Below are 14,922 nucleotides of genomic sequence, written 5' to 3'. Positions count from 1 at the left end.
CCCAAACTGGGAAACTGGAATCACCTGATTAGAAAGTGGGATAACTTCTTCATCCCAACTCCTATGAGATTTAATCAACTTCCTGGTGTTTCTCCACCATTTTATGTATCAAAATCAAGCTTCTTACAAAGTGATTCATCCTGGTTTGATTGGAACGACGAAGAACCTGTCATATTCCCAAACTGGGAAACTGGAATCACCTGATTTGAAAGTGGGATAACTCCTTCATCCCAACTCCTATGAGATTTATTCAACTTCCTGGTGATTCTACAACACTTTATGTATCCAAATCAAGCTTCTTACAAAGTGATTCATCATGGTTTGATTGGAACGACGGAGAAGCTGTCCTATTCCCAAACTGGGAAACTGGAATCACCTGATTAGAAAGTGGGATAAATTCTTCATCCCAACTCCTATGAGATTTATTCAACTTCCTGGTGTTTCTCCACCATTTTAAGTATCAAAATCAAGCTTCTTACAAAGAGATTCTGTTGAACTGAAGAGAAGATGGAGCTTGTACAATGATAGGGCAAGCTCTAGAAGATGTCTAGAAGAGTTCAATCAAGCTTCAGAAGTGTTCTGAAGAAGTTATCTTGTGAAGATAAGTCTAGGAAAGACTTACACTGATCATGTGAGGGCTTTGGAGGAGTTAGAAAGAAGATGGAAGTGTGGTGCAAAGATAGGGCCAAGTCCAGGAGGGACTTAGAAGAGTATTTGGGCGAGTGTGCAAACTTAGGGACTGGCTGTACGGACCGTACGGATCTGTACGGACCGAGACATCCCGAAAGTTCACCAGTCAACCATTTGAGCACATTTGAAGTTGGTGCAAAAATAGGGCACTGGTGAAACTCTTAAGAGAAGAAGACAAAGGAGAGGCTGGCGAGTGACAGGCTGGAAAGGAGAGTCTCTTGCTGTAAAGTAAAAGCAAAAGGAGACCATGTATCTAGCAAAAGAAGTGGGCAGATTCATGGGAGCCTTTAGCTAGCCAATAAGGAGCCAGCCTTCCCTTGACCAGATTCAAATGGACCAATTATCCATCAGGAACAGCACAGCCACGACCAAGACCATCTGTCCATCTCATCCATTCATTTAAATTCAAGTTATAACAGCCCTTAGATTTAGATTTATGATTGCAAGTTGTAAAGAGCATATATAAGCTCATAAGTGATGTTTTGTAACTCTTAAGTGAGTAAGGGGGTTTCCCTTCTCCTTCTCTAATCTGAAACACTTTCTTAGTCTCTCTAGTCTCTCATCCTGAATCTCTATACACGTTCTCAGTCTTGTTACTAATCTCTTAAACACTTAGACACACAAACACTCATCAAACTTCCTTTCTCTCAAATCGCTTCCAAGCTCTCTCTCTTTACCCATTTGGGTTTCATACACACATACAACCTGAGTACTCTTAAATCTCATATGGTATCAGAGCCAGGTTCATTAGAACTTGGTTCCAGCTTCCGCTAAGCTCAAAGCTCACTCCCATGCCATTTCCAAACCAAGAAGAAGCTTCATGGTCATTTGGCTGTTCAACCTCTTCAAGAAGAAGGTGTGCTCATCAATGGCGTCCAGAAGCTGTTCTTGGTCGTTCTCCACTCTCTCATGGTCGTCCTGAAGAAAGAAGGCCATTGGAAGCATGTCCAATCCATTCCCATTCACTGTCCAAGAAGAAAGGTGAAAGCTTTCAACTTGTACCTGGTATGGCGACTCAAAAATGAAGAGAGGAGGTGTCTTAGGCATGGTGGGTTCAAGAGAAAGGTCCATGAAAGAAGGAGATGTAGGAGTTGACACCAACAGCTCGGATCTTCCCATGTACTAAGGAGTTTCAAGGAACTAACACTAGTTCCTTGGCTGTAAGGAAATCTCTTTCTCTTGTATAAAGCTTGAGTGTATGAACAGGTTGTGATGTTGTGATGTGATTGGAAACCTGAGGATTGTTTAAAAGATTGCTAAAATGAAGTTGCTTTAGAATCTGTCCCAGGATACTTTAAGAGTCTTGTTTGGGTATTGAAATTGTTTAGTATGCTTAGCTCCGGTTCATAGTGATGCTTGTTGTGATTAATTAAATCTGCTTGCATACATGGAGTGAAACCGAATTTAAAGCTGTTGCATATAGTCTTGTGGCTGTCTTACATTGAAGTATTAGATTCATGTCTAAGTACTGAGTAAAGAAGCTCTTAAGAGTGCCTAAGTAACTTGTCTTGAATCTGTTAGGATCTTACTTGTACTTAGAGATTTAGCTTGCAAAGAATAGAACTTGATAATGCCTTGTGTCTATCTGTTGCATTGCTTGTGATATTGGGAATCAAACTTGATAATTTATTAATCAAGATTTGACATCAATACTATTGAAAATGGTTAAATGCTTAATGTCAGTTCTAAATTAACTTGTCTTGTTAAGATAATAGATTATATTATCTAATCATGCTTGCTTTCATGAGTTAGAAACTGATTAAGATTAATGCATACTGCCTTGTATTGTTGCATTTAGATTAAAATCTAAGTTGCATAAAATAGCCTAAATACTTTGACTTGAATCTGATAAGGTCTTGCTTAGTATTTAGAGAATGGTTGCTTGCATAGATAAGAACTTGACATTGTCTTGATTCTATTATGAGATTTAAGAGTACTCAGGTTGTATGTGTGTATGAAACCCAAATGGGTAAAGAGAGAGAGCTTGGAAGCGATTTGAGAGAAAGGAAGTTTGATGAGTATTTGTGTGTCTAAGTGTTTAAGAGATTAGTAACAAGACTGAGAACTTGTATAGAGATTCAGGATGAGAGACTAGAGAGACTAAGAGAAAGTGTTTCAGATTAGAGAAGGAGAAGGGAAACCCCCTTACTCACTTAGTTCATACAAAATGCCACATATAAGCTTATATATGCTCTTACAAGATGCAAATCATAAACCTAAATCTAATGGCTGATATAACTTGAATTTAAATGGATGGATAGGATGGAGAGTAAGGCTGGTCGTGATTCTTCATTGGCTGTGCTCTTGTTGCTTCATGATTGGCTCATTTGAATCTGGTCAATGTGGAGACTGGTGCCTGATTGGTTGCTGTAAGGCTCCCTTGAACTTTCCCATATATCAGACTAGATACATGGTCAATACACAGCTCTTGGCCAGCCTGTTCCAGCCTGTCTTTGGCGCCAGCTTCCTTCTTTTGTCTTCTTCTCTTAAGAGCTTACCTCTGCCCTATTTTTGCACCAACCTCAAATGTGCTCAAATGGTCGACTGGTGAACTTTCGGGATGTCTTGGTCCGTACGGATCCGTACGGTCCGTACAACGTCCGTACCAAATCCGTACGGCCAGTCCCTAAGTTTGCACACTCGCCTAAATACTCTTCTAAGTCCCTCCTGGACTTGGCCCTATCTTTGCACAACCATCAGATCACTTCTGGACACAAAGAGACACTCCTGAAGCTTGATAGACAATCCCTAAAGGACTTGCCCTATCTTTGTACCAGACCTAACTCCTCCATACTTCTCCTTTCACTCCATTTCTATTCTTCAAGTTAACACAAGCTCTATCTTCTCTTCAGTTCAACATCTATCTAATGTTATAAAGCTTGAGACATTGGTGATCAAACTTGATGAAGTCAAGGATTGATCCCAATGCAATTGTGACTTATCTTTGCCAGAGTTTGAGTGATGTTTCAGGTTCACAAAAGGTGTTCCTAGTTCATCATCAAATCCGAGTTGAAAGAGAAAGAATGATGTCCATTGTGTGTACAATGGAGAAGTGTTACAAAAAGGGAGAAGCACAGATGGTTTTAAAACTCACTGGTGTTCTTCTCCTTAACATTGCAAGTACCTGAAGAAGAAGCTAACTATGAGATTAAGAGATCTTTAGAGTGATTAGAATAAAGAGAGTGTTTAGGAAGTGATTAAGAGAAGTTTGTGAAAGATTAAGAGACTAGAAAGAGCCGTTTAGTGTCTAAGAGAAAACCATAGTCTAAGAGATTAGAGAGACTCGAACTGACTGATCTTATTAATGAGTGAGGTTACATATTTATATGGAAAGCATTAGGGTTTACAAGAGGCGAAATGGGCACTATTGAAGCATGTAGAGTCAAGGTTGCTTTCCGGATGATTGGATGGTAAGGCTCACACGCTTTGCCTCTTTACAGCCTGTTCCAGCCTGGCACGCTCTTCCCTTATCCACTCAACGGTCTGATCCCTTCTTCTTAAGTCCCCAAGGTAACACTCCCTTGTTACCGTTTCACTTGGTCGAGTTGGGTAAGTTTTGGTCGAGACCTTTGGTACGGACGGTACGGCCATGTACGGCCTTGTACGGACGTCCGTACCATTCACACCCAAACCCCCTAAGCTTCTCCATCTCTTCTCCTCTTCAACTCCTCTTCTCTCCATACCAATATGATCAACTCAACTCAACACTCCCCCTCAAGCTTAGCTTTGTGAAAGCCTAAGCTTGGATAGCAATGAGATCTTCCTCATTAAAAACCTTACCAAGGAAAACCCATTGGGATAAAACCTTGATAAGGGAAAAAGAGTAAAGACCTCACAGCCAAGGGGATCAGCTCCTTCTCTTCCCAAGATCAATGAGGCCCAACCGTATGTGAATGGACTCCATTGTCTTCTGTCTTGCAGCCTTGGTGAACACATCCGCTAACTGATCTTCACTTCTTGTGTAGCATGGCAAGATGACTCCTAAGATGATCATCTGCCTCACCTTGTGGCAATCAACTTCAATGTGCTTGGTTCTCTCATGGAACACCGAGTTGGAGGCAATGTGGATAGCTGCTTGGTTGTCACAATGCATGGTCATTGGCGTGGCTTGATCAATCTCCAAATGCTTCAAGATGCCTTTGATCCATACTAACTCGTTAGTGAGCTTCAGCATAGCTCTATACTCAGCTTCTGCACTTGAGCAAGACACCACCTTCTGCTTCTTACTCTTCCAAGTCACCAAGTTGCCTCCAATGAATGTGCAATAGCCTGTGGTTGATCTCCTGTCTGCTCTATCACCAGCCCAATCCGCATCACAGTATCCCACCACTTCAGTGCTTCCATTGCAGCCCATCCATACTCCTTGATCAGGTGAGCCGTTGAGATACATCAAGATCCTCTCCACCATGCGCCAATGATGTTCCTTAGGTACTTGCATGTGTTGACTCACCTGATTCACAGCAAAACAAATGTCAGGTCTAGTTATAGTGAGATAAATCAATTTGCCAACTAGTTTTCTATAGAGTTTAGGATCCTGATAAGGTTTGCTGTCTTCAATCTCCCCCTCTCGTGGGACTTTGTAGCCATCCTCCATAGGCATCCTTGCTGTCTTGCCTCCATAAGCACCTGCACCTTTCAAAAGATCAAGTGTATACTTCCTTTGGGACATGAACAAACCTTCCTTGGATCTACATATCTCAATTCCAAGAAAGTATTTCATTTCTCCCAAGTCTTTAATCTCAAACATGGATTTAAGAAACTCCTTGGTTGCTATGATACCTTCCTTATCACTCCCTGTGATAATGATATCATCAACATACACAAGAAGTGCAATCATACCTGAGGGAGTCGTGAGTGTGAAGAGGGTGTGATCTAGTTCAGACTTCTTGAAGCCTCGGCCATTCAGGGTAGTGCTCAACTTGTTGTACCAAGCTCTTGGTGATTGCTTCAGCCCATAGATGGCTTTCTTCAGTCTCAACACATTTCCACTCTTCACTAAGTGTTCAAGGCCTGGAGGTGGATGCATATACACTTCATCCTCAAGTTCACCTTGTAGAAACGCATTCTTCACATCCATTTGCCATAACCCCCATCCAAGATTCACAGCTAAGCTCAGTACAATCCGGATTGTGTGGAGTTTAGCTACTGGTGCAAAGGTTTCTATGTAATCTTCTCCATAAGTTTGAGTGAAACCTCTTGCAACTAGCCTTGACTTCTTCCTCTCAACCTTTCCATCCGCTTTGTACTTGATTGTGAATATCCATCTACTAGTCACAGCCTTCTTCCCTTTTGGTAACTCACTCTCATACCATGTATCATTCTTGATCATGGCTCCTGCCTCATCTCCAACTGATTCCTTCCATTCTTTATCTTTCATTGCTTCTTCATAGCTTCTTGGGATGTGATTCTCATCCAAGTTTACCATGAAAGCGCAATGTGCTTCTGGATATTGAGCAAAGGAGCACACGGCTTGAGAAGGATGCTCCACAGCTTGGGCATTGTAGTACACTCTCGTGTTTACCCAACTGGAAGGATCCTTCCTTATCCTTGTACTCCTTCTTAGTGGCTGCACAACTGGTTCTTCTTCCTGTTGTTCTTCTACCACTTCATCTTGAGAAGGTGTTTGTGTCACACCATGATCATGTCCATGACCATCCGAGCCTATGCTCTCTTCTCCTTCATTCTCTACTCCTCCTTCATCTTGGTTGGCCTCTTGCATAGGCTCCTCATGCTCCTCTCCTCCCTCATGATCAAGGTGGGATGGTGAACCAACTTCAGGAGGTGTAGTTGCGTGATTCCTTGGATCCTGGGATGTACTGATTCCAAGACCTTCAAGAATGATCCGCAAGGTGGTGGCCTTGTCTGATGTTAAGTCCTTCAGGTCTTCTTGATTCTTTTCTTCATAGTATCCTCTATCTTCCAAGAACTTCACATCTCTAGATACAAGAACTCTCCTTGCTATAGGATCATAGCATTTGTATCCTTTCTGTGTAGCTGAGTATCCTATGAACACAGCCTTAGTGCTTCTTGCTTCTAGCTTGTTGATCATCTCTCCTGGTTTGAGTACAAAGCATAGGCATCCAAAGACTCGCAAATAATCAAGAGCTGGCTTGTACCTGTTCAGAACTTCAAATGGAGCCTTCTCATTCAGAACTTTGGTTGGGGTTCTGTTTATCAGGTAACAAGCAGTGGCAACCGCATCACTCCAAAATCTCTTTGGAACATTACTCTGAAACATAAGTGACCTTGCCACTTCCATGAGATGCCTATTCTTCCTCTCAGCCACTCCATTTTGCTGTGGAGTATAAGGACAGCTTGTTTGATGTAGGATCCCATGTTGTGATAGGTGTTGCTTGAATGCATGACTCGTGTACTCCCCTCCATTATCTGATCTCAAAATTTTAATCTTAGCATGATAATGGTTAGTTACATAAGTTTGAAAGTTCCTAAATGCATCAAGTACCCTATCTTTGGTTTGAATTAAGGTTAACCAGGTGTATTTGGATTTTTCATCAATGAATGTGACAAAATACTTATAACTATCTCTAGATAAGCAAGGGGCCGTCCACACATCTGAGTGAATTAGATCAAAGCAATTATCATAAACGGTAGTAGACTTTTGAAACACAGTTCTACAATGCTTGCCTAAAATACAAGCTTCACAATCTTTGTTCTCAAACACAACACCTGGTACCATTAAGTTCAAAGCTTTAACATGAGGGTGTCCTACTCTAGCATGCCACAATGCATTTTTATTCAACAAAGAAGTAGAAGTAAACGAGCAACTATAATCAGGAACAGAAGTGAGTTCTTCAAGCATATAGAGATCTCCCTTAGTCACCCCTTTCCCAATCAATCTGCTGCTCTCAATATCCTGAAACTTCACATCATTAGGACTAAAGATAACATTGCATTGTAAATCATTAGTACATTTCTTCACTGATAATAGGTTTGATGTGAATTCAGGCATGTAAAAAGCTCTAGATTCTTTGTTAAACAGCTTAAGCTTTCCTATTCCTCTAATGGGTATCTTATCCCCATTTGCTATCATCACATGCCCATGTGTAGGTTCTATATCCTTAATCAAGTTTTCATCACTTATCATATGATGTGATGCACCAGAATCAACAATCAATGGTTTAATTACTCGTTTAGCATTATGCCATAGATTACTAAGTGATGGATGCATCTTATCAGTTCTAGCAATGTGAGCATGTCTATACCCATTCCTAGCTTCTAACCGTTCTACTAGTTCTCTAATCAAGAGATCATCCTTATATGTAATCATAGAAGCTCCAAAGGAATAACCGTAAGTGTTACCGTTTTCCTTTAGCATTTTGAAGAGGGCATCAAGATCTGATCTCTTGATGTAGTCATCATTGCTGCGGGAGCTTGAGGCGCCTGTGTAAGCCACCAGAGACTTCCCATTCCCATCATTGCCTCCAAGCCCATCCACTTCACTAATCTTGCTGGTGCCAGCGCCACTTGAACCTTCAGTCACATTTGCCCTTCCCTCACGCTCCTTCATGAACTTGGCCGGCTTGAGGTGTGGGTGCAGTATCCAGCATTGGCTCTTCTTATGACCATGCTTCTTGCAATGATCACAGTTGCCATTGAACTTCCTGTCCTCGTACTTCCCGTGAGATGCCTTGTTTGCTTGTGGAGCCTCGGTTGAATCCTCATGAGCTGCTTGATTGGCAAGAGAGAGCTCCCCCTTTCCTCCAAACAAACCCATAGATCCCTGCTCCCTTTGGATTTGTGCACACACCTTCTCAAGGTCCGGAAGCTTGTCTGACCTTAACATGTGCTGGATGAGCTGGGTGTAGGCCGGGTTCAGTGTGAGAAGCAGACCAAAGACCTTGTCTTGCTCGCGCCTCTCATTCAACTGATCTGGATCAGTTGTGCTCGGCCTCAGCATCTCCAGCTCTGACCATAAGGACCTGAACCTCCCCAAGTGCTTAGTGAACTCCATGTCCTCTTGTGCAAGACGGTTGATCGCTAGCTTCACTTCAAACACACGGCTGAGGTTGGAAATGTTCCCATACACCTTCTTCAGCGTGTCCCACAGCTCCTTGGCTGATTCACAGTAGCTGTAGGCATCCAAGATAGCTGGGTCCAAGGATGCGTGTAGAACCGTCATCACCAGCATGTCTTCTTGTTGCCATTTCTCCACAGCCGCTTCATTGGAGACCTCTTCTTGATCTCCTCCCTGAGTAATGAGTTTCGGAGCCTCCCCTGTTGTGATGTGCCCCCACAAACCCTTACTTCCCACCGCAGTCTTCACCATCCGAGACCACACAAGGTAGTTGCTACCTTTGAAAGTAACCGCTACCTTCATCCTCATGTTCATCCCCTGTTCCATCTTTGCTTGACTTGAAAACTTGAATCTTGGATCTCGTACACACCAACCTTGAGTCTAGAATCACGCAAACCCACAGAACGTAGCACAGCTTCAACTAGAACGAACCACAGCTTCAACACCTTCAAGACTACTCGCGTGTAGCTTCCAAGACGTTTAGCTTGTAACTCTCTAAAGATCAAACCCCAGATTCAAATGAACCTGGCTCTGATACCATATGAGATTAAGAGATCTTTAGAGTGATTAGAATAAAGAGAGTGTTTAGGAAGTGATTAAGAGAAGTTTGTGAAAGATTAAGAGACTAGAAAGAGCCGTTTAGTGTCTAAGAGAAAACCATAGTCTAAGAGATTAGAGAGACTCGAACTGACTGATCTTATTAATGAGTGAGGTTACATATTTATATGGAAAGCATTAGGGTTTACAAGAGGCGAAATGGGCACTATTGAAGCATGTAGAGTCAAGGTTGCTTTCCGGATGATTGGATGGTAAGGCTCACACGCTTTGCCTCTTTACAGCCTGTTCCAGCCTGGCACGCTCTTCCCTTATCCACTCAACGGTCTGATCCCTTCTTCTTAAGTCCCCAAGGTAACACTCCCTTGTTACCGTTTCACTTGGTCGAGTTGGGTAAGTTTTGGTCGAGACCTTTGGTACGGACGGTACGGCCATGTACGGCCTTGTACGGACGTCCGTACCATTCACACCCAAACCCCCTAAGCTTCTCCATCTCTTCTCCTCTTCAACTCCTCTTCTCTCCATACCAATATGATCAACTCAACTCAACACTAACCGGGTCTAGGCAGTGGCGTGCCTATTCAAGAGGGTGCTCAAACTAAGACAGAGCACTCTTGGCTGTGTGAAGAAGAAGGCTACTCTATCAAGGCGGCTTCTATTGTGAGGTGATTGCAGAAGTAGCTGAAGCATCCACAAGCATTCCATCATGGTGGCAAATTCACAAGGGTGATTGCAATAAGAGAAGAAGAAGAAGTGAGGATTCAAGTGGCAACGACCACTCCTCATCACCTTAAACAAGGGAGTAAACCTAGTCTCATCTATCTTAATATGTCTTGATAGGTTTATCTCCTGATTATACTTTGTGCTTTCCCTAATTCCATTAAGAGTTTATAGCTTCTAAGTAGAATGTCTAGGCTAATTGCACTGAGATTGTTTTGCTGCTGCATTGTCTTATTGATAGTAAGTAATGTCTAGAGTCCCAGAATCTCATGTTCTGTTTATTGCATTGTCTTGAGTGTTGTCATAGCTTGAATCATCATGAATGTGTTGTAGAATTGAGTAGAATGTCTCTGCTGCTTGCATCATGATTGATAAGTTATTTTGCATACATAAGCATATCTCATACTGTCTAAGTTCAATCCTAGTGTTATCTGATGCTATTGCCTATGTTTAATCCATCAATGAAAGTCTTGCATCAATTAGAAATTGTCTAAGTTGCTTGCATCATTGGTTCTGATTGAAACTGTTGTGCAGAGCTTTAATATTACTCATGGATTGAACCTGTTGCATTCATATAGCTAATGCTTTAAGATTGTGCATTCATGTAGTAATGCATTTAAAAATGAGCCTAAATTGCAAATGTACTGATATAAGCTTTGCATTTAGAGAACTGTATAGAACTTGCATTGTCATTGTTAGAAATTGAAATCTGCTTGTCTTGACTCAGTCCAGTTCTGATTGTTGCTATGCCATAGTTATATCCATCAGTGATGTCTTATAAGCATTTAGAAGTATGTCTAAGCTACTTGAATCATTGGCTTTGATAAAACTAGTGAGCATAAGCATGAATTGAGTCACTCTTGTCGCCTTAATTGCATAAGTATCATCAAGACTTGTGTTCCATTTGGATTGAATCTGTTTCATTCATATAGTTAGTGTAACCTAATGCATTCATCTATTGTTGCATTTAAAAAAAAAAAAACTGAATTGATTGTCTTTGCTTGATTGTCTTGATTGTCTAGCTTGTTTCAAGTATCATATATTATTGTGGCATTGGTGATCAAACAGGATGGATGATCTTGGTTTGATCCCAATGGGATGATCTGATCTTGCATTGAGTTGTGGTGGTGTTAGGTACACAAGGAATGTGATACATGAAACTCGCCAACAACCAAGAATGTAAAGACAAAGATCTTGTGCCATTGCATATCATCACTAGGACATGTTAGTCCATAATCTACAGGAAGTGTAGTGTGATTGAGTATGCAATGAGAGATGGCCATTGCATAATACCATTGGACATATCTAGTCCTTAGTCTACAGGAAGTGTAGCATGGGTCATTATGCAATGAGAGGCGTGTCTTGTGAGACTCTCTATGGTGATTCAAACACCCTAATTCCTGGTTAAGGAAGAGAGAAAACTCACAAGAAGAAAGCTATCATAAAAGATGATAGTTATTAGACCATGGAGATGCATAGGATCATCACAAGCTTAGCTCCTTCTAGTCTTGGTTCTAAGCTTGAGGGGGAGTCTTAATGCATATGATCCATGGTCAGTAACAAGTCTTTGCAAAGTCTTCTACAAGGATCATCAACCGGACCAAGATTGTGGCGTGTCTAGGCAAGAGGCTGTTCAGAGCAGTCTTGGCGAGTGAAGAAGAACGCTCTCCATCAATGCGGCTTCAATGAGAGGTGATTGAGGAGAAGCTGATGAATCCATTCTGCCTTTCCAAGAAGTTGGTGATTCCATGAAGATGGCATTGGCCGAGTTAGGAAACTCACAAAAACACAAGGGAAGTTCCCTTAGACTTTTAAAACCTTTTTATTCATCTTATTCATTGCTTGTGCTTGAAAAGATACGTAAAATGATTATGATTGAATTGTGAGATTGTGTGCATCAAGTGTGATGCAGGATATTCATTTTCTTGTTTTTGATAGGTACTGATGCACCTTTGGGTTAATGTATCAGGTACCATTGCTTGAGCCTCACTAAAGGTGTTCCTGGTCATTTCCTAGCTTCTCTAAGGTGGCTGTGAAGTCTGTTGAGAGGGGGAGATTCAAACCGGTTCCATGAAGAGGTGAAGCTGAAGTGTGAAGTGTGCGCAAAGCTGTGAAGAGTTGCTGCACCTATTAGGCCGTGATCCAGAGCTTCTTGTGTCCAACCACACTGGTTCTAAGGCACAAGAGCTCACTGGTCAATCCCTAGGCTTTGGAGAGCTCTACTCTTTTTCCCTTGCAAGGTTTTGTCCCAATGGGTTTTCCTTGTAAGGTTTTTAATGAGGGAGACTCTTCAGAGTTCCAAGCTTGGCTTAGGATCTCCTAAAGTCAAGCTTGAGGGGGAGTGTTGAACTGAAGAGAAGATGGAGCTTGTACAATGATAGGGCAAGCTCTAGAAGATGTCTAGAAGAGTTCAATCAAGCTTCAGAAGTGTTCTGAAGAAGTTATCTTGTGAAGATAAGTCTAGGAAAGACTTAGACTGATCATGTGAGGGCTTTGGAGGAGTTAGAAAGAAGATGGAAGTGTGGTGCAAAGATAGGGCCAAGTCCAGGAGGGACTTAGAAGAGTATTTGGGCGAGTGTGCAAACTTAGGGACTGGCTGTACGGACCGTACGGATCTGTACGGACCGAGACATCCCGAAAGTTCACCAGTCAACCATTTTAGCACATTTGAAGTTGGTGCAAAAATAGGGCACTGGTGAAACTCTTAAGAGAAGAAGACAAAGGAGAGGCTGGCGAGTGACAGGCTGGAAAGGAGAGTCTCTTGCTGTAAAGTAAAAGCAAAAGGAGACCATGTATCTAGCAAAAGAAGTGGGCAGATTCATGGGAGCCTTTAGCTAGCCAATAAGGAGCCAGCCTTCCCTTGACCAGATTCAAATGGACCAATTATCCATCAGGAACAGCACAGCCACGACCAAGACCATCTGTCCATCTCATCCATTCATTTAAATTCAAGTTATAACAGCCCTTAGATTTAGGTTTATGATTGCAAGTTGTAAAGAGCATATATAAGCTCATAAGTGATGTTTTGTAACTCTTAAGTGAGTAAGGGGGTTTCCCTTCTCCTTCTCTAATCTGAAACACTTAGTCTCGAGATAGTCTCTCATCCTGAATCTCTATACACGTTCTCAGTCTTGTTACTAATCTCTTAAACACTTAGACACACAAACACTCATCAAACTTCCTTTCTCTCAAATCGCTTCCAAGCTCTCTCTCTTTACCCATTTGGGTTTCATACACACATACAACCTGAGTACTCTTAAATCTCATAGATTCATCCTGGTTTGATTGGAACGACGAAGAACCTGTCCTATTCCCAAACTGGGAAACTGGAATCACCTGATTAGAAAGTGGGATAACTTCTTCATACCAACTCCTATGAGATTTATTCAACTTCCTGGTGTTTCTCCACCATTTTATGTATCAAAATCAAGCTTCTTACAAAGTGATTCATCATGGTTTGATTGGAACGACGAAGAAGCTGTCCTATTCCCAAACTGGAAAACTGGAAAACTGGAATCACCTGATTAGAAAGTGGGATAACTTCTTCATCCCAACTCCTATGAGATTTATTCAACTTCCTGGTGTTTCTCCAACACTTTATGTATCCAAATCAAGCTTCTTACAAAGTGATTCATCCTGGTTCGATTGGAACGACGGAGAACCTGTCCTATTCTCAAACTGGGAAACTGGAATCACCTGATTAGAAAGTGGGATAACTTCTTCATACCAACTCCTATGAGATTTATTCAACTTCCTGGTGTTTCTCCACCATTTTATGTATCAAAATCAAGCTTCTTACAAAGTGATTCATCCTGGTTTGATTGGAACGACGAAGAAGCTGTCCTATTCCCAAACTGGGAAACTGGAATCACCTGATTTGAAAGTGGGATAACTTCTTCATCCCAACTCCTATGAGATTTATTCAACTTCCTGGTGATTCTCCAACACTTTATGTATCCAAATCAAGCTTCTTACAAAGTGATTCATCCTGGTTTGATTGGAACGACGGAGAAGCTGTCCTATTCCCAAACTGGGAAACTGGAATCACCTGATTTGAAAGTGGGATAACTTCTTCATCCCAACTCCTATGAGATTTATTCAACTTCCTGGTGTTTCTCCAACACTTTATGTATCCAAATCAAGCTTCTTACAAAGTGATTCATCCTGGTTTGATTGGAACGACGGAGAAGCTGTCCTATTCCCAAACTGGGAAACTGGAATCACCTGATTAGAAAGTGGGATAACTTCTTCATACCAACTCCTATGAGATTTATTCAACTTCCTGGTGTTTCTCCACCATTTTATGTATCAAAATCAAGCTTCTTACAAAGTGATTCATCCTGGTTTGATTGGAACGACGAAGAAGCTGTCCTATTCCCAAATTGGGAAACTGGAATCACCTGATTTGAAAGTGGGATAACTTCTTCATCCCAACTCCTATGAGATTTATTCAACTTCCTGGTGATTCTACAACACTTTATGTATCCAAATCAAGCTTCTTACAAAGTGATTCATCCTGGTTTGATTGGAACGACGGAGAAGCTGTCCTATTCCCAAACTGGGAAACTGGAATCACCTGATTAGAAAGTGGGATAACTTCTTCATCCCAACTCCTATGAGATTTATTCAACTTCCTGGTGTTTCTCCACCATTTTAAGTATCAAAATCAAGCTTCTTACAAAGAGATTCATCCTGGTTTGATTGGAACGACGAAGAAGCTGTCCTATTCCCAAACTGGGAAACTGGAATCACCTGATTAGAAAGTGGGATAACTTCTTCATACCAACTCCTATAAGATTTATTCAACTTCCTGGTGTTTCTCCACCATTTTAATTATCAAAATCAAGCTTCTTACAAAGTGATTCATCCTGGTTTGATTGGAACGACGAAGAAGCTGTCCTATTCCCAAACTGGGAAACTGG

At 41.6% G+C, this 14,922-nt stretch overlaps 1 long non-coding RNA gene across 1 annotated transcript; it reads right to left on the bottom strand.

Annotated features, from left to right (window-relative positions):
* Positions 1-2,787: 2,787 nt before the first annotated feature.
* On the bottom strand, positions 2,788-13,925 carry LOC117131132. The gene is made up of 2 exons (XR_004454331.1): positions 13,832-13,925; positions 2,788-3,550 (listed from the first exon to the last, which is right to left on the bottom strand). It is a non-coding gene; the product is annotated as an uncharacterized LOC117131132 (long non-coding RNA).
* Between the last annotated feature and the right edge of the window lie 997 nt (positions 13,926-14,922).

Source organism: Brassica rapa, unplaced genomic scaffold, assembly GCF_000309985.2.
Source record: "Brassica rapa cultivar Chiifu-401-42 unplaced genomic scaffold, CAAS_Brap_v3.01 Scaffold0882, whole genome shotgun sequence".
In the NCBI taxonomy this organism is placed as follows: domain Eukaryota; kingdom Viridiplantae; phylum Streptophyta; class Magnoliopsida; order Brassicales; family Brassicaceae; genus Brassica; species Brassica rapa.
This window is presented reverse-complemented; position numbering and strand designations above follow the sequence as displayed.